Here is a 26,739-nt window from a genome sequence, read left to right as displayed (position 1 = left end):
CCCATTTACCTCCTCACGTTCTCATTCTCCCAGACCCAAGAGGCCCTCAGCACTGCTCACAGAGCCCATGATGAGAGCGCTCATAAAAAATAAGGGAAGATAAGAAAGTATATCTATAGGAAGCAGCATGACAAAAATTGCAGAAATTATAGTTAATGTATAGCTAAATTGAATTGAATAACATATGACACTCATTCCACCTTTAAGAGTAACAGTTGGGCCTGGCTATTATTGGGCTCAGAAACATTGATTTTTTTTTTCTAAAAAAAAAAAGAAAGAAATAAAAGAAATCAAATAGAACTTCAGAAAGGAGAACCTTGTAGAATGTTAGTTTAAATTTTTTTAAAGATTTTATTTATTCATGAGAGACAGAGAGACACAGAAAGAGAGAGAGGCAGAGACACAGGCAGAGGGAGAAGCAGACTCCATACAGGGAGCCCGACATGGGACTTGATCCCGGGTCTCCAGGATCAGGCCCTGGGCTGAAGGCAGGTGCTAAACCGCTGAGCCACCAGGGCTGCCCTACATTTTTAAATAAATAAGCAATATTGGTTCCTTTACAAATTTTGAGATTATGAAGGCAAATGCAAATTAAAAATAAGAGATTTAATTCTTATAACTGAAAATAAGGGAAGAGTCTTCCCACCCCTTCCCTTTTCCTAGAATATTTACTTAAAAAAATTGTGATTTCAAGGTCTTTTACTGTCTCTTTGAAATGTATATTAATTTTTTAAAAAGCTAAATAAGTGTCTTACTAGCTTTACAAAACAAGATTGTAAATTGAAATTTTCTTTAACGATTTTTAAATAACACCTATGCCTCCGCAGGTCTGAGGGTGGAGGCCCCAGGCAGGAACCAGCCCTCTGGTTCCCCCTCTATCCTCACCAGGTCTCCCCCAAGAAAGCATTACCCACCCTCGGGGTGTCCCAGCACCTTGCGTGAGTTTCCTGTATGAAAACAAAATTGGGAAAGATAAACCTATACAAACACCATGATTGCAAGTAATAAACAGAAAACGAAACAAGTGAGTGTGCTGCCCACTTGTGGGAGGTGAGGGGGGGGTGTCTTGGCCATCCCACAGGGAGCCTCCCAAGAGCGATGGGTGGCCTTACATATCTGGGAGTGGCACGGTGGGTGAGTCTCTCCCTGAGAAGGGGGCCTGGGGAAAAAAAAAAAAAAAAAAAAAGGACCTGGGAACCACCTCCTTGAAATGTAGCCATTGGGGAAGATAGAGCACCAGCTACTGTGGAGATAAGAACCTAACTTTAGCAGGTGCCTACCTCCAAGATGTGAAACTACTGTCATAAAGATATTAGATAGGTTTTTCCTCTGGACAAAGACAGTTAGCAAACACATATTATCACCCATTATCAGGTGAATTTAGGATGACCTGTGTGTGACAAATGGTGCTGTCAAGTCCTCTAACTTAAGGACTAGTGATAGTTTTTGTTTTTGAGAACATGTATGTAAATGAATGTTTTTATTAGTAATATAAAAGGGTGCTATTTCTTTCTGCCTTTTGCGATCTCTTAGCAGATGTCCTGTGATGTGCATCATATTATGCTTTAATGCTTATTCAATAGTAATATTGTCTTCTGCCTTCAGGGAGAGATTTTCTGGTTTAGGAGGAGATTTATTTTATTTATTTATTTATTTATTTATTTATTTATTTATTTATTTATTTATTTATAAAGGTTTCATTTATTTATTTGAGAGAGAGAGAGAGTGTGTGCACAGGAAAGGGGAGGGGCAGAGGGAGAGGGAGAAGCTACTCCCAGTAGGAGATTCCCTACTGAGCAGGAAGGCCAATGTGGGGCTCAATCCTAAGACCCTGTGACCATGACCTGAGCTGCAGGCAGATGCTTCACTGACTGAGCCACCAAGGCACCCCTAGGAGGAAACTTGTTCTTTAAATTATATTTCTCCAACAGTGTATTTGGATAAAAGCCTTTAAAGTATATATTAATAATGGATAATGTTTATTTAACATTTAGCACTCTTTGGCTTTACATCTCGCACAGTCCGCATTTGCAAGTTCATCTAACTAGTAAGTTATGAAACCAAGATTTGAATCCAGGCAGAATGAATTACCTGCATATACATTTCACAAGTAGCTGTAATGCTTCCCTACACAAAACTTGGTGGGTTCCTGGTTCAATATTTTAGTCAAAATTCTCATGAAGATGGTAACTCCTCGGTTATTTAGGTGTAATGCAATGGTTGGAATTTCCATTTTCCTTACTAATTTTGAAAGAAAACCTCTGTGTGAATTACTTTGATTTGTTGGCCAGGAATTTGGGTCTACAGGTAACTCCTAATTATGTAGTGCTTTGAATCTGTTATCAGCTGTTAAATTGATGAGGAAATAATTAAAAGATTGAAATAATAACCAGTGCCTTCATTTGAATCTAAATTCTAATATAATTCTCTGCCGGTCTCCTGAAATCTTTTGGATTTTGCATTTGTTTTGTTTTAGTATGCATGTAAAAGCCCACTTTCATTTTCTTTTGGCCAACGTTTTTTTTCTGGAAAAATATTTTAAAACTTGTCTCTTTAGATGGATGTTAGGAAAAACCAGGCTCCACGATTTGCTCGTAGTGGGCTTGGACTCAGATTGTTTTGGATATGTTAATAAGACTCCAGTCCCATTGGTAGAATTCTGATTTAGGTTGAATAACAAGCCCACCCTACCCTTGATGAGGTAAGTTCCTGAGTGTGGGAGGTTGGAAAACATCACTTGCTTTTTCTAGGTTTTACTTTCCACCTTCCTGAATTGTGTGTTGTGGAGGGAGTTGCCATAAATGAAATGATTTATAAATCTTATTTAGTGACGGTAGGATGGGGAGTGGTGGTGGTTGGCTGTCCTCATGTAGAAAGAGAAACTTTAAAAATCAGTGAGTTAAGGGGCACCTGGGTGGCTCAGTCAGTTAGGCATCTGCCTTCAGCTAAGACCCTGATCCCAGACTCTCAGGATTAAGCCCTGAGTCAGGCTCCCTGCTCAGTGAAGAGTCTGCCTCTTGCTTTGACCTTCTCATGCTCATGAATGGATAAAGAAGATGTGGCATGCACATGCAATGAAATATGAATCAGCCACAAAAAAAGAAGGAAATTTCACCTTTTGTAGAACATGGATGAATCTGGAAATGAAATAAGTCCGAGAGAGAGAAAGACAAATACTGTATGATATTGTTTGTATGTGAAATCTTAAAAACAAACAACAACAAAACTGATTTCATAGAAACAGAGGATAGAATGGTGGTTGCTAGGGTTCAGGGGAGGGGGAATGGGGTGGTATAGATCAAAGGATACAACTTTTTAATTATAAGAAAAATAAGTTCTGAGGATCTACTGTACAGCATGGTGACTATAGTTGATAATATGGTGTCACACACTTGAAAGTTGTGGAGAGTAGATCTTCAGCCTTCCTACCACATATACACACAAAAAAGTTAATTATGTGAAGTGATAGATGTGTTAATTACCTGAAGTGAAGATATGTTAATTATCTTGATCTTGGTAATCATTCTAAAGTATAGATGTACATCTAATCATCATGTACACTTTAAATATATATGATTATGTTTGTCAATTATTCCTCAATAAAGTCAAAAAAAATCAGTGATGAGGAATAAACATGAAATGGTCATCTGGCTCCTGCTGGTGGATGCTCCCCTCAGTTCTTCCTATATTTAGCATCTTGTTACAACAGAATCTTATTTAGAAATAAGTCTGTCATCTGTTTTCCAAAATAATGGCTAATGTTTTTTCATATCCTTTAGATTTCAGTTCCTTCTTTGGGAAATTCTTTAGAGAAGTTTAGTTTTCTTACCTCCACTCTAAAATATGCTTCTTCCCCTATGATTATTTTCTAAAATATCACTACCTTCTTTTTCACTTCTAATAATAATAAATCTAGCACAATGCAGAATATTTATAGCCAGTTCTCATTATTCAAGGTACTTATGTTCTATAAAGTCCTCACAAACACTAAATTAGTAAATAACTGAACCATCACTCCTAAGTTCCTGTGAATTGCTTCTGGTCACACATTTTCATCAGCTGAGTAGCACATGACTTTGTTTTACGTATGTTTCTGTTTACAAACATCTTATTTAGTATGTGTTGTTGATTCAATTAACATTGAACTCATGGACAACAGCGCTGTAACTCAGCCTGAACAAAGCTTATGTCACACTCATATTTTTCCCTAAGGCACATCACAGCCACCCAGATGCCTCTGTATGTTGAAATTCTGTATGTTAAAGTAAAATGTATATTTATCATTGCAATAGTATAATCCTGAAATAGTTGATGGTTTCTGAAAGCTGTACATTTCATATCCAGAATAAATATAATAAATTCTTTTTTAAAGATTTATTTATTTATTTTGAGGTAGAGAGAGCATGAGTGGAAGGGGCAGAGGGAGAGGGAGAGAGAAGTCTAAGCAGACTCCATACTGAAAGCACAGCCCAATGCAGGGCTTGATTTCATGACCCCGATATCATGACTTGAGCCAAAAATCAAGAGTCAGACACTAAACCAACTATGCCACCCAGGTGTCCCAAATATTAATAACATTGAGATAGTTATATAAATATATTTTAAGTATGACTATCAAGAGGAAATATGCTAGATATATAACTTTATGAAAAATCTCTCTTGAATAAACAATATTTATAAAAATTTTAAAAATATAGCAGAAAAAGATGAATCTAAATCACAATTGAAATTTACTGAGTTACATGTATACTAGTGTATTTTAAAATTAAGATATAATTTACATATAGCATATTAGTTTCAAATGTACAATATAATGATTTGATATTTGTATATATTGTGAAATGATCACTCTAATTAGCCTAATTAACTTCTATCACCACATATAGTGACAAGTACCTTTTTTTTCTTGTGGTGAGAATTTTAAAGATCTACTGTCCTAGCAACTTTCAAAGTTCTACTAGTATTTAAAGAATAAACCCATGATCTTTAAGATATCCATTTACAAGGATGTGTGAGTGGCTTAGCAGTTAAGCGTCTGCCTTCTGCTCAGGGTGTGATCCCAGGGTCTGGGATCAGGTCCCGCACCGGGCTCCCCGCAGGAAGCCTGTCTGTGTCTGTGCCTCTCTCTGTTTCATGAATAAATAAATAAAATCATAAAGAAAAGAAATCCACTTACATTTTCATTAATTAAATTTAAGTAATGAGTCATGAGTCTTGGACATGAGTAGAGTCACTTCTTTGAGGATATTTTACACCTTGGTCTTGGATTTTATTCGAAAAGGAATAAACAATCTTTGAATGTTTTAAATGGAAGAGTGGTATGAACAAACTCATATTTTGCATTGATCTCTTTGGTTTAGGTGTGGAAGACATTTGATTTGATCAAAACAAGATTCTTAAATACCAATTATTAGATTATAGCATAGTCCATGTGAAAAATGATGAGAGGAATGGTTATGTTGGAGCAATGTGTAGGAAGTGAAATTAACATGCTTTCATCTTTTATTTCATTTAGGATAAAAAGATTAATCAATGACATTCCTAGGTTCTGACCTGCGTGACAAGATGTATAGTAGTTTTATTAACTGAGACTGGATTAAAATTAGGAAAATCTGATTTTAAGCAATCTGAAGTTTTGAGTTTTAGATTTATTAAGTGTGAAGTACTAGTGTATATGTTAGCCAGTAGACACGTTTAGAAGTGTTTTGTCAATGTAGAGATTAGAAAGTGTTCAGAATATAGACAGAGATATAGATTATAGAGTTTTACATAAAATTATACAATAATTATTTAAATAGTAAGAATGGACAGAAAAAACAATAACATAACTATAAACAGCTATAGAACAAGGCCAACTTGCAGTCTAAGGTATGAGCAGAAGGAAGGGCTTCTATGAAGGTGGTGGAATTAAAATATTCTTCAGAGAAGTGTGAGAAGAATGATGAGAATATTATACCATGATAGCTCTTAGGAAGAGCAGAGTGTGAAGCCTCAGAAGAATAGTCAAAAAGGTAACTTGGCTGGAGCAATAAGACAATCATTGGACATTTTAGAAACCATGGGTAGAAGTAGGGATAAAACTCCAGTGGACGGAGTTGTGGGTGTGAGATCCAGAGGTGGATATTCTAAATAAAAGGTTCTGATGGAGTAAATTTGCCTACAAGGAATGGAGAGAGTTCTTAAATCCTTTTAATTATCTCTTTAACTTTCTGATATTTGTCTTGTTCTCTTTCTCTGTCAGACTCATTCGGTTCCCCTTCAACCTCAGTTTTATTCTAACAAACTGTTGTTTCTCCATTTCTTTTTTTTTTAATTTTTATTTACTTATGATAGTCACAGAGAGAGAGAGAGAGAGAGAGGCAGAGACACAGGCAGAGGGAGAAGCAGGCTCCATGCACCGGGAGCCCAACGTGGGATTCAATCCCGGGTCTCCAGGATCGCGCCCTGGGCCAAAGGCAGGTGCCAAACTGCTGCGCTACCCAGGGATCCCGTTTCTCCATTTCTAGTTTCTCCCCTTACCACCAACCTGCTGTTCTCAGATCCTTGTTCCTAAAATGATGTTCTCATTATACGGTCTCTTCAGAAATCATTAGCAGTTCCTTATCTGCACCACTCAGGATCTTGCAAAATTTGATGTGTATCTAGTTTTCCAGGATTCTCTCTCAATAGTGTTGTATATATAACTCCTATACAAGTAAGATTAAATTGTTTGCGCGATGTTCTGCAGGTATGTTCAGCCTTTTTTTCCTCTGTCTTTGCTCTGACCCTTCTTTATGTCTCCTATAGTGCAAATAAATGACGCTCATTGAAGTGGAAGTTGGAGTTGGCCTGAGATTGAGTGTAGGAATAGCAGCGCTAGTGCTAAGAACAGGAAGGGTGATCTTAGCATTTCTGTCCCAACAAGTATCCCTGTGTATTGAATCTGTTATGAAGATAATGATATTTTCATCACACAAGACACTTGTTCAAAAGTTGTAGCTCCTGTATATTGTTACATCCTATGAAGATACTGTTACCAATATCTGTGCAAAAACACATGCTCATCTGGAAGAAAAGTAGAAGTTCACACATCTTTATGGCTTTTTTCTTGGAAGTGACATAACCAATCCCGGAAAAGGCAATATGCAGTGTCCACTCTGGGTCACCTTGGTACCCTATACTCAGATGTGCCCATTTCACTGATTGTTTATTTCTCTTCTCCTAACAGTGACTCACATCTCTCATTGAAACTACATCTCTTCCACTCTTGGTCAACATGCCTCTAGCATGGTTAATGCCAACTCACTCACCCATGACTTTAAAATGGCACATACTCTGCTAACTGGAGCACCAATATCTATTTTTCTTTCTTTCTTTCTTTCTTTCTTTCCTTCCTTTCTTTCTTTTTCTTTCTTTCCCTTTATTTCCTTTCTTTCTTTCTTTCTTTCTTTCTTTCTTTCTTTCTTTCTTTCTTCTTTCTTTCTTTCTTTCTTTCTTTCTTTCTTTCTTTCTTTTTTTCTTTCTTTCCCCTTCCTTCCTTCCTTCCTTCCTTCCTTCCTTCCTTCCTTCCTTCCTTCCTTCTTTCCTTCCTTTTTTTTCCCAGAGTGCCAACATCTTATTGGCAAATTTATAGCCCATATAATCCCAGATTTTTTTCAAAAAATAAACTTTATCTAAGTGAAATTTGCTTGGTTCATAGATTATATAATCGAAGTGGTTTTGTTCTTTTTATCCTATTTTGTGGAAAGATTCTCTTATATAAAAATTATTGCAGAGAAAATCAGAGCAGACAGGAAGATAGATGCTAAATGACATCTGAACACCTGAGCTGTGCTTTAACTGAATCTGAATGTGAGGCTATGATTAACCTTTTTTGTTAGTTTCTGTCACTTTTAACTCCACAAAATGATAATTGTGACAATGTTACATCTATAAGAATAAAAGTCACAAATCAAGGAAAACTGTTATGTCAACTCATCATAAAGCAGAATTAATTTAATGGTAGATGACAAAAAGAACTTTTGAAGTAACCTTTGTGAAGTATCTTAAAAACAATTTTCTTTAAAATATGCAACAGAGCTTAGCTTAAAAAGGAGAGGGATACCTAGGAGATTTAACAATAATAGAGAAAAGTACAAGTCTTTCTGTAATTTTTTACCCCCACATGAAGACCTGTGTTGTCTGTGTTGTTTATAATAGTACCCGTAGCTCCTATCTAAATGCTAGGCAACATGATAAAGCTTCAAGAAATGTTTGATGAAGGAACACCACAAATGAATGAGGCCTGGGTATATATTGACAATTACCTGAAAATTGAGAGAGGATGAAGGGATTATTATAAAGAACCAGACTCAGGAATTAACATCGTATTCTTCAGAGACAAAGTGAGACAGAGAGAAAGAAAGAGAGAGAATATGTTCCCCTACATTGTATAATATAATCCAAAAGCTCAGAGAGGTCACGTAAAACAAAATTAAACCATACATTTGGTACATTAATATGTCTTGTGTAATGTTGTTAAATATTCTAGAGCAATTTTTATGAGAGTATTTTAGGATGGTGGGAAAAGACAGTTTAATATGGATTTATTAGAGTGGAGAGTAGAGTTAATTTGCCTAATTAATTCTTTTATTCTATAATAAAATCTAATAAAGGATATGCCCCAGAAAGAAATATTGTAAGAATTGGTATAAAATAAAAGCAAAGCCAACTTAGATAAGGAGAGATTTTATTCAAAAAACATGTCACGGGGCACCTGGGTGGTTCAGACAGTTATGTCTGCTTTCAGCTTGGGTCATGTTCCCAGAGTTCTGGAATCAAGTCCCACATTGGGCTTCCTGCTCAGGGGGGAGTCTCTCCCACTCTCCGTGCTTGTGTTCTCTCACCATCAGATAAATAAATAAAATCTTTTTAAAAAAAGAGTATGTCACATATCAGATAAAATGGTAGCATTTCAAATCTATAAAGAATTTATCAAACTCAAAACCCCAAAACCCAAGAAATCCAGTCAAGAAATGGGCAGAAGATATGAACAGACATTTCTCCAAAAAAGGCATCCATATGACCAACAGACACATGTAAAGATGCTCAACATCACTCATCATCAGGGAAATATAAATCAAAACCAAAATGAGATATTACCTCACACCTGTCAGAATGGCTAAACTTAGCAAGTCAGGAAACAACAGATGTTGGTGAGAATGTGGAGAAAGGGGAACTCTCTTACACTGTGGGTGGGACTGCAAACTGGTGCAGCCACTGTGGATAACAGTATGGAAATTCCTCAAAAAGTTGAAAATCGAACTACCTTATGACCCAGCAATTACAGTACTCGATATTTATCCAAAGAATACAAACATACTGGCACAAAAACAGACACATAGATCAGTGGAACAGAATAGAGAATCCAGAAGTGGACCCTGAACTTTATGGGCAACTAATATTCGATAAAGGAGGAAAGACTATCCATTGGGAGAAAGACAGTCTCTTCAACAAATGGTGCTGGGAAAATTGGACATCGACATGCAGAAGAATGAAACTAGACCACTCTCTTTCACCATACACAAAGATAAACTCAAAATGGATGAAAGATCTAAATGTGAGACAAGATTCCATCCAAATCCTAGAGAAGAACACAGGCAACACCCTTTTTGAACTCGGCCATAGTAACTTCTTGCAAGATACATCCACGAAGGCAAAAGAAACAAAAGCAAAAATGAACTATTGGGACTTCATCAAGATAAGAAGCTTTTGCACAGCAAAGGATACAGTCAACAAAACTCAAAGACAACCTACAGAATGGGAGAAGATATTTGCAAATGACATATCAGATAAAGGGCTAGTTTCCAAGATCTATAAAGAACTTATTAAACTCAACACCAAAGAAACAAACAATCCAATCATGAAATGGGCAAAAGACATGAACAGAAATCTCACAGAGGAAGACATAGACATGGCCAACATGCACATGAGAAAATGCTCTGCATCACTTGCCATCAGGGAAATACAAATCAAAACCACAATGAGATACCACCTCACACCAGTGAGAATGGGGAAAATTAACAAGGCAGGAAACAACAAACGTTGGAGAGGATGCGGAGAAAAGGGAACCCTCATACACTGTTGGTGGGAATGTGAACTGGTGCAGCCACTCTGGAAAACTGTGTGGAGGTTCCTCAAACAGTTAAAAATAGACCTGCCCTACGACCCAGCAATTGCACTGTTGGGGATTTACCCCAAAGATACAAATGCAATGAAACGCCGGGACACCTGCACCCCGATGTTTCTAGCAGCAATGGCCACGATAGCCAAACTGTGGAAGGAGCCTCGGTGTCCAACGAAAGATGAATGGATAAAGAAGATGTGGTTTATGTATACAATGGAATATTACTCAGCCATTAGAAATGACAAATACCCACCATTTGCTTCAACGTGGATGGAACTGGAGGGTATTATGCTGAGTGAAGTAAGCCAGTCGGAGAAGGACAAACATTATATGTTCTCATTCATTTGGGGAATATAAATAATAGTGAAAGGGAATATAAGGGAAGGGGGAAGAAATGTGTGGGAAATATCAGAAAGGGAGACAGAATGTAAAGACTGCTAACTCTGGGAAACGAACTAGGGGTGGTAGAAGGGGAGGAGGGCGGGGGGTGGGAGTGAATGGGTGACGGGCACTGGGGGTTATTCTGTATGTTAGTAAATTGAACACCAATAAAAAATAAATTAAAAAAAAAAAGAATACAAACATACTGATCTGAAGGGGATCCTGCATCCCAACGTTTACAGCAGCAATGTCCACAAACTAAAATATGAAAAGAGCCCCGGTGTTCATTGACTGATGAATGGAAGACATGATATATATATATCTATATATATCTATATATATAGATATATATAGATATATATAGATATATAGATATAGATATAGATAAAGATATAGATATATAGATATATAGATATATAGATAGAATGTATAATAGAATGTATATATGTATATATGTGTATATATATATATATATATATCCCACAAAAATGAATGAAATCTTGCTGTTTGCAATGATGTGGATGGAACTAGAGGGTATTATGCTAAGCAAAATAAGTCAGAGAAAAACAAATACTATATGATTTAACTCATATGTGAAATTTAAGAAACAAAACAGAAGAACAGAGGGGGATGAAAGGAAAAATAAAACAAGATAAAAACAGAGAGGCAAATCATAAGAAACTATCAACTATAGGAAACAAACTGAGGTAGGTAGGTGGAGGGATGGGGTATGGGCATTAAGGAGGGCACTTAATGTAATGAGAATTGGGTGTTATTTACAACTGATGAATCACTAAATTCTACCCCTGAACTAATAATCCACTACATGTTGACAAAGTTGAATTTAAACAAAAAATTAAAAACAACCCACTTCCCCACAAAAAATCCAAAAAGGATGTCACAATATGGAGAGCATTCTGATCTCAGAAATGTGCAATCATGCAAGAATGAAACAGAAGTAAACACGACTAGTGGAAACTTTGAAGGGACATTGGCAAGTGAGAGAGAATGAGCAGACAGCATGATGGGGTTTGACCTGACAGTAAGTTGTGTGTCCTCATGGTCAGCAGGCTCTTTGTACCATTAATGGGAAGAGGGGCATGTTTTGCATTTAAACCCTTTCTTATCCTCAGGGGTGTGGTGGACCAAAGTGCAGAGACCTGTTGGGAGGAGGGAAGCCTGACCAAACAGGTCAAGACAAGACAGGGGTGGGCAATTATGAACACATGGTCGTTGGCTAGAATGATGACAATGCAAAATGATATTTCCAAGGAATATATAGAAATACTATAGAGTAAGTGAACATGAGTTGATAAGTCAAAACAATGGGAATTGGGCAGTCCGGGTGGCTCAGCAGTTTAGCGCCTCCTTCAGCCCTGGGCATGATCCTGGAGACCCGGAATCGAGTCCTGTATCAGGCTTCCTGCATGGAGCCTGCTTCTCCCTCTGCCTGTCTCTCTCTCTCTCTCTCTGTCTCTCATGAATAAATAAATAAAATCTTAAAAAAAAAAACAAAACAAAACAATGGGAATTTATAAACGTCCAAGTTAAAGAGTCTGAAAGGAGGAGTTGATACCATTCACATGGGGAACTGTGATTGGAAAAAAAAATATTTCATATTTATGTCCCAATTAGTAAAGGCTTAATGATAGACCTGTCATTTAACAAGTATACTACGGTGTTGACAACATGAAAGGTGGGATTTGAGATACCGTACAAGTAGCCAGTTCTCTAGGGAGGTGAATTAGAAATTAGTATGGCATAAGGTATTATGAGCACCTTTGAACCCATATACATGATGCTCATTATTCATCAAGTCACCAAAACATGTCAAATACAGGAAGTATTATTTATGCAAGAATAAAAAAAAAACAGAACCAGCAAGTGAATAAAAACAAACTGATGCTCAAGTGAATGCCCTGTATATATTTTTGTGTATATCCTGTCATAATAAACAGTACTCTGAGTTTGTGGGACTTGAACATGCATTATAATTAAATGATGATATTCTAATAATAATGGCAATAATATAAAATAATCATTAAAACTCATATGTATTGCAAACAATATAATATGCGAGGCAGATTCTGAGCCCTTTATATGTAATGTCTTTAATTTTTACAATCTTCCAATGAGGTAGGAATTTTTTTAAATTTCTTTTTTACAAAATCGGAAACCTAGAAACAGGTTTATATTTAAAGATTGATATTTGGGAAAAGGTCATACTTTGGTCTTACCTATTATTAGATATCAATGGAGGGGGAGCAGATATCAATGGATTTTCTACCTTTTATGTGTGTGTAGGAACTTAAGTTCGACTCTCTTAGCAATTTTTAATTATACAATACAAAACATTGTTAACAATTAAAATGCTGTGTCATGCATTAGATCCTCAGACTTTATCTTGTAACTGAAAGCTTGTACCCTTAACCAATATCTCCTATTTTTCCCCGTCCCTCAGCCCTAGCAACCACCACTCTACTCTCTTTATGGTTTTAGGTTTTTTTCTTTTTTATATTTGACATGGAAGTGACACCATGCAATATTTGTTTTTCTCTGGCTTCTGTCACGTAGCATAATTCCCTACAGGTTAATCCATGTTGTTGCAAATGCCAAGATTTCCTTCTTTTTTGAAGGCTAAATAATATTCCAGGGTAATGTATATGTATATACCCACTCATCTTTATCCAGTTATCCTTTGACAAATACTTAAGTTGTTTCCATGTCTTGGCTATTTATGGATTATTCTGGAGTGAACACAGGAGTACAGACACCTTTTTAAGTTAATGATTTCATTTTCATGAGATGTATATCCAGAAGTGGGATTGCTGGATCTATGGTAGTTAATTTTTAATTAACTGAATTTTAATTTCTTAAGAAAGTTCTATGCTGTTTTTCATAGTGGCCTTATCAGTTTACATTCCCATCAACAGTGTACAAGGATTCCCTTTACCTCGTGCCCTTGGCAGCATGAGTCATCTCTGTTCTGTTTGGTAACAGCGATCCTCACAGGTGTGAGGTGACATCTCATTGTGGTTTTATTCTGTGTTTCCCTGAAGATGAGGGCTGGTCAACACTTTTCCATGTACTTCTTGGCCACTTTTAAATATCTTCTTTGGAAAAATGTCTATTCAGTTCCTCTGTCCATTTAAAATTGGGTTGTTTTTTCCTAGTGAGTTCTATGAGCTCCTTGTATATTTTGGATATTAACTGTTTATCAGATATGTGATTTGCAAATACTTGCTCCTGCTCCATAGACTGCCTTTTCACTTTGTTGGTGGTTTATTTTGCTGTGCAGAAGCTTTTTAGTTTGATGCAGTCCCACTTGTTTAATTTTGCTTTTTTCCTTTGCTATTGATGTCAAATCCAAATAATCATTACGAAGACCAGTGTCAAGGAGTTTATCCCTATGCATGCATTTTCTCCTTGGATTTTCATGGTTTCAGGTTTACATTCAAGTCTTTTGTCTTTAAATTGTGACAATTTAATTATAAAGTGCCTTAGTGTGGATATCTTTGTTTTCATCTTATTTGATACTCTTTGGGCTTCTTAAATCTGAATGTCTATTTTACCCTTTAGGTTAGGGACATTTTCAGCCATTTTTTTCTTTTCTTTTTTTAAAAATCATTTATTTATTTATTTATTTATTTATTTATTTATTTATTTATTTATGATAGACATAGAGAGAGAGAGGCAGAGACACAGGAGGAGGGAGAAGCAGGCTCCATGCCGGGAGCCCGATGTGGGACTCGATCCTGGGACTCCAGGATCATGCCCTGGGCCAAAGGCAGGCGCCAAACCGCTGAGCCACCCAGGGATCCCCCAGCCATTTTTTTTTCTGTGAATAACTTCCTGCCCCTTTCTCTCCCTCTTCTCATTTTGGTATCCCTATGATGACTATATTGATGATATTATGTAAATCCTTTAAGCCATCTTCACTCTTTTTCACTTCTTTGTTTTTGCTTCTCCGATTGAATGAATTCTACTCTCCTGTCTTCAAATTTGCTGAACATTTCTTCTAATTAATCAAATCTGTTATCAACTTTCTCTATTGAATTTTTAATTCAGTTCATACATTCTAGGCTCTGAGATTTCTGGTAGTACTTTTTTTTTTTTTTAAAGAGAAAGGCCTGAATTTTTATTTAAAAAAATTTTTTTTTGGCTTTTGACCATTTGACATTAAAGGGAAATATGGAGGAAAAATCAAAATGAATCAAGATGAATAATAATCATCAGTATTAACTGAGTGCCAGGCACACTAGATTCAATCCTTCAGTTATTGCTGAGAAGTAGATAAAGTTCTACTGTTCACATTTTATAGGTGAGGAAGCAGTCGGGTGACACAAGAGGCAGGCCCATGATGTGCAGGCAGCTGTGGCTTTCCTGCAGAACTCAGCCCTTAACCACTACACTCTACTGCCATCTAGGACACAGTGTACAAAGATCAGGCATTCAGATCCAGGAAATAGAGAGATCCCCCCTTAAAATCAATAAAAACCGTTCAACACCTCGACATTTAATAGTTAAGCTTGCAAATTCCAAAGATAAAGAGAGGATCCTTAAAGCAGCAAGAGACAAGAAATCCCGGACTTTTATGGGGAGGAATATTAGGGTAACAGCAGACCTCTCCACAGAGACCTGGCAGGCCAGAAAGGGCTGGCAGGATATATTCAGGGTCCTAAATGAGAAGAACATGCAACCAAGAATACTTTATCTGGTAGTTCTTTTAAAATATTTTCTCTCTTTGTCAAAATTCTCACTTTGTTCGTGCATTGTTCTCCCGACCTTGTTGACATTTTTGCCTGTTCTCTGGAGCTGAGCCCTGGTTTATAGCTGTGAGCCACATTCTGTGTGCATTTAAAAACTGTTTCTTTGCTTGCCATCACCCTGAGCAGGAGACTCAAAGTTTGAGGTGCTATATGTGTGTTCCAAACCCTTTGCTCCTCCGGGAGAAGCTGAGAATTGGAGTTCTTTCCTGACTTTATGACTGTGGACCAGAGGTATAATTGATGGCAAGAGTTTGTCTTAGCCTTTTCTATCCATTTTGATACTAGTTCCTTTTCAGTTACCTGACATGTAGGAGCCACTCAACTAGCTTCTGGATCTTTCTCAGAGAGAATTGCTCTGTGTGTAGATGTATATTTGAGATGTCCATGGAAGAAAGGAAATTCCAGAGCCTCCTATGTTGCCATCTTTTTTGAAACATCATCTTGGCAGATAGTTTTTGAACTTTTTTTGGAGCAATATTTGAAGTTAATTAAATAATTACCGTAGGATGTTGTTTGGACTATAATTATTATCATCATCAATATTAACCAGTTTTACATCTAACTTTGCAATCCTATTTTAGCATTACCTTTTCCATTTAAAATAAATATCCATTGTCTTAAATTCTTTGTACTAGGATACTATTTAGCTGTTTCCTTAATTAGTAAATTTTAGTCAACTTTGCTAACTTTTCATTTGTCTGAGAGTCATGTTTTCAATTATCTTGAAAACTATACTTTCAGGTCAATAAATATTGACCACGTTTAATTCTTTTGACTTCTTTTTATGAGCAGGTCACCCTCTTTAAGGTATACATTTTTCTTTAGATAAAGTAAAACCTGTGTCCAGATATAGTTGAGTTTATGAGCCTGGGAAACATTCTTTTACCTTATCTTAATATTCATTCAATTAATCACATGTTATTTCCCTAATACAAGTTGCCTTAAAATCTGTTCTATCCTGCCTAAAATGGGAATGCAAATATGAAACCTGTGCAAATAAATTAAAATAATCTATTTAGAGACTATTTAGAGATGAACCGTGCTCAGGAAGCTGAATTTTTATAAGTATCAGTCAGGAGTCTTCTCATTCTTACCCTGGGGCACCTCAAAGGTGCTGCTTATCTACTCATTTGATTTGAAATAGTAATTTTCTTTATTGAGTGACATTGGGTCGTAGTACAGTTAATAATTGTTTCATTAATCACAAACTATGTCTGGGTCACATGTGTATAGCTTCAAGTTTGGAAAGGTCAGAATTTAAACAACATTGTTAAATATGGGCAAATTTGCAGTCTAACCTATAAGCTGGGATTGACTTTATGGATCTACATTGGGGAAGGAGCATGATTTCTAGACACCAATGAATGATGAGGCAGTAAAAAAAAAAAGAAATTGATCCCATTTACAATTGCACCAAAAACAGTGACATACCTAGGATTAAACAAAACTGAAGAGACATAGTTTTGTTACAGGTTTGACTGCAGTATCTAAATATTCAAGGTATGTAGGAGGCTCCAACATCAATAAAGAGATAAAATTCAGATTTTTTCTGCTCAGACTATGAAGGGCCAGGATCATGCAATGACTTCACCCATGCTACAGTCAGCAGGTGGTCCTTAACTTGATCCTAGGCTGATGACTGCCAGCCTCACCTCTTGAATCTAAGTAGATTTTGAAGTGTGAGTGTCCAGTGGGTAATAAATCCCTGTTGCTCTACAAAGCGAGGCAGGGTTTTCTGGATAAGGAGGATTGCCCTGGGAGTCTAGTTCTTCTGGAGAGTGCTTATGATTAACATTCTCCCAATATCTCCAGCTTCTAGAGTCTCACGATAGCATTATTTTGAAAAAGCTAATCTTTAGCAAGAATGCGTGATCTTATTTTCAGGAAGTGGAGACAAGAACACTGTGCCAGTCATTATTTAATAAAATCTTCAGTCAACTCTTCTTTTTTGCTCTTTTCAGATTTTTTTATTTTTTAAGATTTTATTTATTTATTCACAAAAGACACACAGAGAGAGGCAGAGACATAGGCAGAGGGAAAGCAGGCTTCTCGCAGGGAGCCTGATGCGTGACTCAATCCCAGGACCCCGGGATCATGACCGGAGGCAAAGTTAGTCACTTAACCACTGAGCCACCCATGTGCCCTTAGAATTTTTTTTTTAATAACCATATCTCTGAAAACAAGGCCTTAATATTTGTGGAACACATTATATGAAAATTGTAACATCTTGGACTTAAACCAGTAAAATAAAAAGTATTTTAAATGTAATTATTAATTTTTGTACAAGTGTAGAAAATAATATTAATGTGAAAAACTCAGAGCTATAAGACCTGGGGGTGGGATCTAAATTTTCTTGAGTCTAATTTTTAATTTATATTTCCATTATCTTAAAATATTTTTCCTTCTTTATGTTTCTAGTATTTTATCAGTAAGATAAATTTCTCAATTTTATGCAAACCTTTCTAAAGCAGGTCCAGATAAGATATAGTGTCCCCTCACTTTATTTTTGCTATATCCTTATTGGAACAAATAATCTAATGCAGGGAGAGTTATTAATTAATCTGATTAGTTAGCTTTTAGCTAAGTTATTTTTCTTTTTGATTATTTTTTTAAAAATTTTTATTTACTTATGATAGTCACAGAGAGAGAGAGAGGCAGAGACACAGGCAGAGGGAGAAGCAGGCTCCATGCACCGGGAGCCCGACGTGGGATTCGATCCCGGGTCTCCAGGATCGTGCCCTGGGCCAAAGGCAGGCGCCAAACCGCTGCGCCACCCTGGGATCCCTCTTTTTGATTATTATTTGTCTTTCAGAACTAATCCAAAATTTCTCTTGGCTTATATTAATTTTTTTCTTTCCTTTTTGAGTCATTATACTAGTGATTTATTTAGTTTCTGGGCATGTTCTGCCTGCCTCAATCCTCTATTTTTTAGTAATATTGAAGTGATTGAAATGTGGAAAAAAAGGAAGATGGATAACTTATGACAATCACTGATGTCTCAGAGTTCACCCCATACCTTGCATCAAGTAGTCAAATAATTATTCACTTGACTGGTTCTGCTAGATTTCATGGGTCCTGTGGTTTTACTCCAGACTTCTGATTTGTGCTGGAAATTAAGTCATTACCCATTTTCATTGCTTATTATGCCGTATCATAAGTAAACCTTATTCTTAGCAGCTTCTTGTTGAGGCTGCAATAGAAATTCCAGTAGGGAATATAAACATGAGGACCAGAATCAGAACCACCGCTCTTTTTGGCCAATACTCTACCTCTACCATGAAAGTATTTGGAGGAAAATACCTAATCTTTTCCTATGATTTTATCTAAAAAGGCCAGGAACAAGCCCTAAATATCAATCCATCAGCATGCATTTAATAAACATTGAATATTTATTCATTTCACTTATTCAGCAGCTGCTTACACACTGGGGCTCAGGACAGCTGGCCAAGTGTGGAAGATCTGGTGTCATTGTATGGGTCCAAAACCCTCATCTGCCACTTATAATCCATATAACTTGGGTGATTCACCTGAGCCATCTTTGTTCCTTACAAACACTTCATGCATCAAGAATCAAATTATCGTTATAGCATCTAGCTCATGGGAACACTAAAAGTGTTTACTAATATGCAATAAGATCATGCTAGCAACTGTGAGGAATCTAAAGTTCCTTCAGAAACTACCGCAACCTCTGGTAGTTTACAGTTTATACAGAAAACATATAAATAATATGTGCAACCTCAACACAGCTGATAACATTTATTTTTACTTCTCACCCATCTTAGAGTTTAACTTTGCTTTTTGCTTCATCTGTCAATTCACATACACACAGGGACATTCTTGCATTGGTGATTCACGTAAACTTTACTGATGTTTTCTTTAGGAGCTGGAGAAGTTTACATAGCACATCGTGAATTCACGTGGATAGTTAGCCATTTGTTCTGTTTTCCATGTTTCTCTCTAATTAGCCATACAAGTGTCCAGTCATCACTTTCAGTTTTCTTTTCTTCTGCAAAGTTTGTCCTGTTCCAGAGCACTGGGCTTTTCTCCACCCTGCATATTGTACTCGGCAAAGCAAAACCATAGAAATGAGCAGATGCGACCTCATGTTCCACAGATAATGATACACGGGGCCAGTTCATTCAGTCCAAATACAACACGGTAAAAAGTGCTATATCAAAGGAATACGTGCTTTGTGGCTTCAGAGATGGAAGAGTTTATTTCTGACTAGGAATGCTGAGGGATTTCAGGGAGTGACAGTTCAGTTGGACTTTGGAAAACTTTAGAGTTATGGAAATGGATAGTGGAGAGTGGGAGATGAGAGAACAAAGACAGGGCATTTAAGATGGAACAATCTGAGTGCGTGGGAGCAGAGTGAACTGGCATGCTCATGTAAGGATCTGTTGAGCTAAATCCCAAATTGCAAGCTTGCATCAAGGACAGCTGTAAGATTTACTAAGATAAAATAATTCAAGAATATTACAAAGCAATGAGAAGATGGCCAATGATATGGGATGATAAGAGTTCAGAGGAGGGAGAGTGTAAGTGGGTTAGAGTAAACCTAAAGGAACTAATATATGTCTTAAAGGGCAGTTATGGTGTGGAGGGGTTGTAGGCTTAAAGACAATGTTTCCCAACACTTTTCCATGGATTCTTAATTCTCTAGATTTTTCCACAGAGCAAGGTGTTTCCATGGCTTAGTTAATTTTCGAGGGCTGCCATAACAAAGTACCACAAACTTGGATAGATTTATATAACAGAAATTTATTCTCTCATGGCTCTGGAAGCTACAAGTCTAAAATCAAGGTGCCAACAGGGCTGTGCTTCCTCCAAAACTAATCATCCACCTGCCTAGTTTAGCTTCTGCTGGTTGAAGCAATCCTTCATGTTCTTTGGCTTGTGTCACATAACTCCATTCTCCTCCCCTAAGTTCACAAGGTCATGTACCCTTTGTGTGGGTTGTGTCTAAACCTCCCTCTAATGAGGACACAGTCACTGTATTCAGGCCCACCGTAATCTAGTGTGACCTCATTGTAGCTTGATTAGAACTGGCATCTTAGCTCTAGCTGATATAACACAACACTTAAAGGCTGGGAGGCATAAACCAAAGTTTATTTTCTCATAGTTTTGGAGGCTGGGAAGTCCAAGATGAAGGGATGGGCAGATTCTGTGTCTAGTGAAAGTGCTATTCCTGGCCTGCAGATGGGTGCCTCCTTGCCGTGCCCTCCTATGGTGGAGAGAGAAAAGGAGAGGGAAGGGAGGAAGAATTAGGAGGAAGAGGAGGGTGGGAGTGGGAGGGGGAGAAGGAGAGAGAAAGAGGAAGCATGTCTGGTGCTTCTTTTTATAAGGGTACTAGTCCTACTGGACTCAGTTAACCTTAATTACTTTCTTACTTCAAATACAGTCACATTAGTAGTTAGGGCTTTAACATTTAAATATTGGGACACAATTCAGAGCATAGTATCTATAAAGGTTATTTCCAATAAGATCAGATTCACAAGTACCAGGGATTTAGCTTTCAATAAATCTTTTTGGGGAACATGATTCAACCCACAACAATGGCCAAATAAACTTTGGAAATATTCTTTATCTTTTTCTTAGATATTCATAATGAAAGTTTGCATGACTGAGGCGGGCACTTGACAGGATGAGCACTGGGTGTTATTCTGTATGTTGGCAAATTGAACACCAATAAAAAATAAATTTATAAAAAAAAAGGTCTGCATGTTCTAGGTTCTGAGAAGTTCTAGAAAACAACAACAACAACAAAACTTTTATGTTTACTAAATGCACATGCCCAGGAAACTGCCCCCTTTAAACATATATAACATCTATTAACTCATTCTGAGAAATGAACTCTGGGAAAGAATGTCCCAGGACATTTCAAAATTGGGAGATCATTTGTTCCCCACACTTAAAAGTGCTATTGGTTAGGAGCAGCTGTGCAATAATTCAGAAAGACAGACCACAAGAGCAGAAGCATATAGTGAATAAGAAACTCTTTCCCTTGAAACTTTTTTTGCCATCAATATCAAGGCCAGGGGAAGGGTGGCCTACCTGACAAGCCCCCTTCCCCCTGAATATTGCAAATATCCCTCAAATCACAAGTCACCATTTTAAAATGTACTGTTCCTCCATTTCCATTTCTATACATATATTTTTTAAAGATTATATTTATTTATTCATTAGAGACAAAGAGAGAGGCAGAGACGCAGGCAGAAGGTGAAGCAGGCTCCATGCAGGGACCCTGATGTGGGACTCGATCCCAGCTCTCCAGGATCACACACTGGGTTGAAGGCAGACACTTATCCACTGAACCACCCACGTGCCCCTCTATACACATATTTTGTTTGCATAATTTATTTGAGAGTTGTGGACAGTGACTATACTTACTGACGATATGACATGGTGCAGCTTCAGAAGAACATACCCAAGAGTGACAGGAGGACACAGTCTGTGGGCCAGCGAGTGACCCTGAGACTGTACCTACCTTCCATGGGTGAGAGATGTGGTTCTGTTCCATGGCTCCTATGTCTCCAGGACGAGGAAATCTCAGCAGACATAGAATTTCAAAAGATGGGCTAGAGGAGGTTTTACTTGATGGGTGAAGGGACTCCAAGAGCTAACACTTTGTGACTTCTTCATTTGTTTTCAGATTGGAAATTAATGCGGGATTACACTTAGAAAATTATGTGCAGTTGATCACAATGAGTTTCTTTTTTTTTAAGATTTATTTATTTATTTATTCATGAGAGACATAGAGAGAGAGAGAGAGAGAGAGAGGCAGAGACACAGGCAGAGGGAGAAGCAGGCTCCACGCAGGGAGCCTGAGGCGGGACTCAATCCTGGGACTCCAGGATCGTGCCCTGGGCCAAAGGCAGCTGCCAAACCACTGAGCCATCCAGGGATCCCCATCTTTTTTTTTTCATATATATGTATACTTTTATATTGGAGTTCGATTTGCTAACATATAGTATAACACCCAATGCTCATCCTGTCAAGTGCCCCCCTCGGTGCCCATCACTCATCCCTCTGCCCACTACCCCTTGTTTGTCTCCCAGAGTTAGGGGTCTCTCATGTTTTGTCACACTCTGATTTTTGCCACTCATTTTCTCTCCTTTCCCCTTTAATCCCTTTCACTATTTTTTTATATTCCCCATATAAGTGAAACCATATAATGATTGTCCTTCTCTGATTGACTTACTTCCCTCAGCATAATACCCTCCAATTCCCTCCACGTTGAAGCAAATGGTGGGTATTTGTCGTTTCTAATGGCTGAGGAATATTCCATTGTATATATAGACCACATCTTCTTTATCCATTCATCTTTCTTTTTTTAAGTTTTTTATTTATTCATGAAAGACACACACACACACAGAGAGAGAGAGAGAGAGAGAGAGAGACACAGACAGAAGGAGAAGCAGGCTCCATGCTGGGAGCCCGATGTGGGACTTGATCCCGGGACCCCAGGATCACACCCTGGGCTGAAGGCAGGTGCTCAACTGCTGAGCCACCCAGGGATCCCCGTCCATTCATCTTTCGATGGACACTAAGGCTCCTTCTACAGTTGGCTATTGTGAACATGGCTGCCATAAACATCGGGGTGCACGTGTCTCGGCTTTTCACTGCATCTTTATCTTAGGGGTAAATCCCCAGTAGTGCAATTGCTGGGTCATAGGGCAGCTCTATTTTTAACTCTTTGAGGAACCTCCACACAGTTTTCCAGAGTGGCTATACCAGTTCACATTCCTACTGGAAGCAGGACAATTTCTTCAATAATAGGTGCTGGGAAAATTGGACAGCCACGTGCAGAAGAATGAAATTTTGTGTCTTACACCAGTCACAAAAATAAACTCAAAATGAATGAAAGATCTAAATGTGAGACAAGATTCCATCCAAATCCTAAAGAACACAGGCAACACCCTTTTGAACTTGGCCACAGCAACTTCTCGCAAGATACATCCATGAAGGCAAGAGAAACAAAAGCAAAAATGAACTATTGGGACTTCATCAAGATAACAAGCTTCTGCACAGCAAAAGAAACAGTCAACCAAACTGAAAGACAACCTACAGAATGGGAGAAGATATTTGCAAATGACGATAAATGATGATAAAGGGCTAGTTTCCAAGATCTATAAGGAACTTCTTAAACTCAACAGCAAAGAAGCAAACAATCCAATCATGAAATGGGCAAAAGACATGAACAGAAATTTCACAATGATTTTCTTAATTTAACTTTCCCAAGTTCTTGTAACCATGACCAGAGCATCACCCTGGTAGTTGGACAAGTTTGTTATTTTCAAAGAGGTAGGCTCATTCATCCTTGATTTATAAGACTAATTGGTTAACTTTGATTTCTGCTTTACTATCTATAAAGAGACATTGGTGATTAATAGAAAAAGCACTAAGATTTTGCGAACATAAGTCATTGGTTAAAATCAGGAATAGCTGGAGCCAGACATATTCATGCTCCAAAGCAACTCACTACAAAGCCATATTTTTCATGTTATCAGAGACTAATTCAGTTAAGATAGCTGTCTGCTGTCATAAATAAAGTACTAAATATCTTCCATAGCACTGTCTCCTAACAAGGGACACGTTAGGAGTCTTTGCTGGGTCTTTATCCTAAGCCTTCTCTGAAAAGGGCACAGTTAAATAGAAAACTTCATGGAACTGACTATTCAAAGTGCAAATAAATTTATCATTAGTCTTTAGAACACAAAATTTGGGAGAAGACTGCACCTAAGGAGTCATTTGGCCCATCCTCTAAATTATAGTGATGAGAAAAACTAACACCAAGAGAGGAAAATTAAACTAGTGTGCATTTCCTGAATGCCGTCTGTGCCAGGCCTTGTGCTAAATGCCTTCATATTTCATATTCACGGCCACTCTGGAAAGCTGCTACAGCTATCAAAGTTTTACAGTGGAGAAAAAATGAAGGTCTAACCTTTCCATAGATTGTACGGCTAGCGAGAGTTTAAGTGTGAACTTAAACCCAGTTTTTCTTCCATCAAATGTTCTTGACCTATTTTAAGATGAAATAATTTGCCCAAGGTCTAAACAAGCACATCCATCTCCTGACTTCTATTCTGACTTTTTTTTCTGGTCTTGCTGTATTATTTAAAGATTATTATGCTAAATTATTGATCCAAAGTCAATCTACTGAATATCCACCCCATGGATCAAGTAACACTATATAAAGAAGAACACCTGTAAATATTTGAACAGTAGTACATAAGCAGCATTTTAAAAGAAAGGAAATCGTCCATGCATGATGGATTGCTATGCGTTAGAAGAAAAGCACTGATTAATTTTCCCATTTGATGTTACACTATTTATCAAATGTTTTAAAGTAACCTTGCTTTCGGGTGTTGGTTAGGAAAGGCAGCAAGATTAAATAAATGAATATCGATTCTCTAAAATATTTTTTGGTGGATGCTGATTTAGCACCTCATTATTTCAGAAGGAATATTCATGTTTTTACCTATAATGCTCAGCAGCAAAACAACATTACACAAAAGCTTTTACCTGTTACTGAGTAAATACTTGATATTTATATTCAGAATAATCACTGATGGTCCTGTTGTGCCTACAGGGATGTAATTCACTTCAGGGATTTTTGCTGACCTTATACATTGCATAAATACTATCTGAGTGCTTTATTACTAGCTTCAGAATCATAAGGCTCAATTTAAAGCTCTAGAGTATTAGGTCTATGGACATATTTTATTTACCCAAATTAGGGAACAGGAAAGACACTTAAAAGTTGGGGTGCCTAGATGATGCAGCCTTAGTGGTTTCTGACTCTTGGTTTAGGCTCAGGTCATGATCTCAGAGTCCTGGGATAGAGCCCCCACGTTAGGCTCTCTGCTCAATGTGGAGTCTGCTGGAGATTCTCTCTCCCCCTGCCCCTCACCCTTCACCCCTTCTCTCTCTCTCTTTCTCTCTCAAATAAATGAGTCTTTAAAAAAAGATACTTAAAAGTTGTCCAATTATTTAGATATTTGTGGAATAAAGACAGCATGATAGTAAGTCTTATGTGCCAGCTTGGCCAGATTGTAGTAAGTACATGGTTGTTTGATCCAACACCAATTTCATAGACATAGCTAATATTTACAATCAGTGGACTTAAAAAAAAAAACAGATTTCCCTCCATAACAAGGCCCCATGAAAGGGCCTTATCCAGTTATTTGAAGACCTTAAGGGCAAAGACTAGGGTTTCCTGGAAAAGGAATTCTGCTTTAAAGCTGCAGCATCAAATACTGCCTGGCTTTCAGCCTGCTGGCCTGTGATTTTCTACCTCCATAATCATCTGAGCCAATTTCTTAAAATAAATCATAGATACAATATCTAATAACATATCGTAGTACCGGTGACCTTATATAATAAAGGTATGAGATTGTAACTTACTTTCAGGTTTTGTGATAATGAATACAATTATCCTTTAAGTGTTTGAATGGTTATTATTCACAACTCTTATGGCTGTAAATAAAGAAAATAAAATTAAAACATGGAAAAACAAACATGGAAAATTGTGGGTTCCTGCACCAGTGATAGAGTTAAACCTTAGGGGCCCATGAAACCAGGTGCAAGGTGGGGAATGTTGTGCACACTCCATGTGCAGCCTTACTTTCCACCTATGTTCCACCCACTTTCTCACCTGCAGGCCAACTTCACCTACCTGGTGGGAGAGGTTGCATCAAGCATTCTCAAGCAGCAAACCTCACAGCTTCTTTGCTCACTGAATCCCTTCCCTCATCGCCAGGTAGCAAGTCCTTGATGAAAGACTTGATTGGCTCAGCTTTAACCAGAGGCCATTCCCAGGACCATTCAAAAAACCAGAGGTGGGGCCAGGTAAGCTTTTTGTAGCTACTGTAGAAACACAGATGGGAGAAGGGATGCCATTTGGCTGACAAGACTGAAGATTTCTGAACCAGAATAAGAATTGACTGAATTTGCTCAGGATTTATTTCTTCTTTAAGTTAGGGAAATGGTCCTAATCAGATAATAACTGAATATGAATCAAGTAAGAACCCTTCAACAGAGTGAGCAGTTTTAAATTAGGAAAGAAATCATTAAAGGGTCTTGGCTTTTATGTTGGTAGTTTGGCAATAAACTTGTATACAAAATATCTCACCCAGCAGGGCAGGCATCTCAGCTTTGGCCTATGCAGGTTGATCTGATAAAATAATCCGTGTATTAAGTATAAAAAACTTGAATCATATTTCCTGTTGTAGATGAGTAATCATATTTTAAAAATGTACCACTTTATTTATGTTTTCTTGAAGGTTTTAGAAAAGAATCACTAAAATTTTTATTTTTTTGCTCAAATATAAATATTATCCCTAGTTAGAGAAAGTGCTAGTGGGATAAATACAGTAATCAAAAAGAGATTCTCTAATGGTACAATTTCTTCTCAATTAAAGAAATCATGAGTTGAAATATATT

The 26,739-nt window shown here is 37.4% G+C and overlaps 1 long non-coding RNA gene across 1 annotated transcript in view; it reads left to right on the top strand.

Annotated features, from left to right (window-relative positions):
- The window catches only part of LOC144309564 (uncharacterized), a 42,220-nt gene that overhangs the window by 3,556 nt on the left and 11,925 nt on the right, over window positions 1–26,739 (top strand). The window contains exon 2 of the long non-coding RNA XR_013375521.1: window positions 26,057–26,145. This is a non-coding gene — a long non-coding RNA (uncharacterized LOC144309564). The remainder of the gene's footprint in view (window positions 1–26,056; window positions 26,146–26,739) is intronic.

Source organism: Canis aureus, unplaced genomic scaffold, assembly GCF_053574225.1.
Source record: "Canis aureus isolate CA01 unplaced genomic scaffold, VMU_Caureus_v.1.0 ptg000086l_RagTag, whole genome shotgun sequence".
In the NCBI taxonomy this organism is placed as follows: domain Eukaryota; kingdom Metazoa; phylum Chordata; class Mammalia; order Carnivora; family Canidae; genus Canis; species Canis aureus.
Note: the sequence above shows the minus strand (reverse complement) of the source record. Positions and strands in the feature narration are given on the sequence as shown.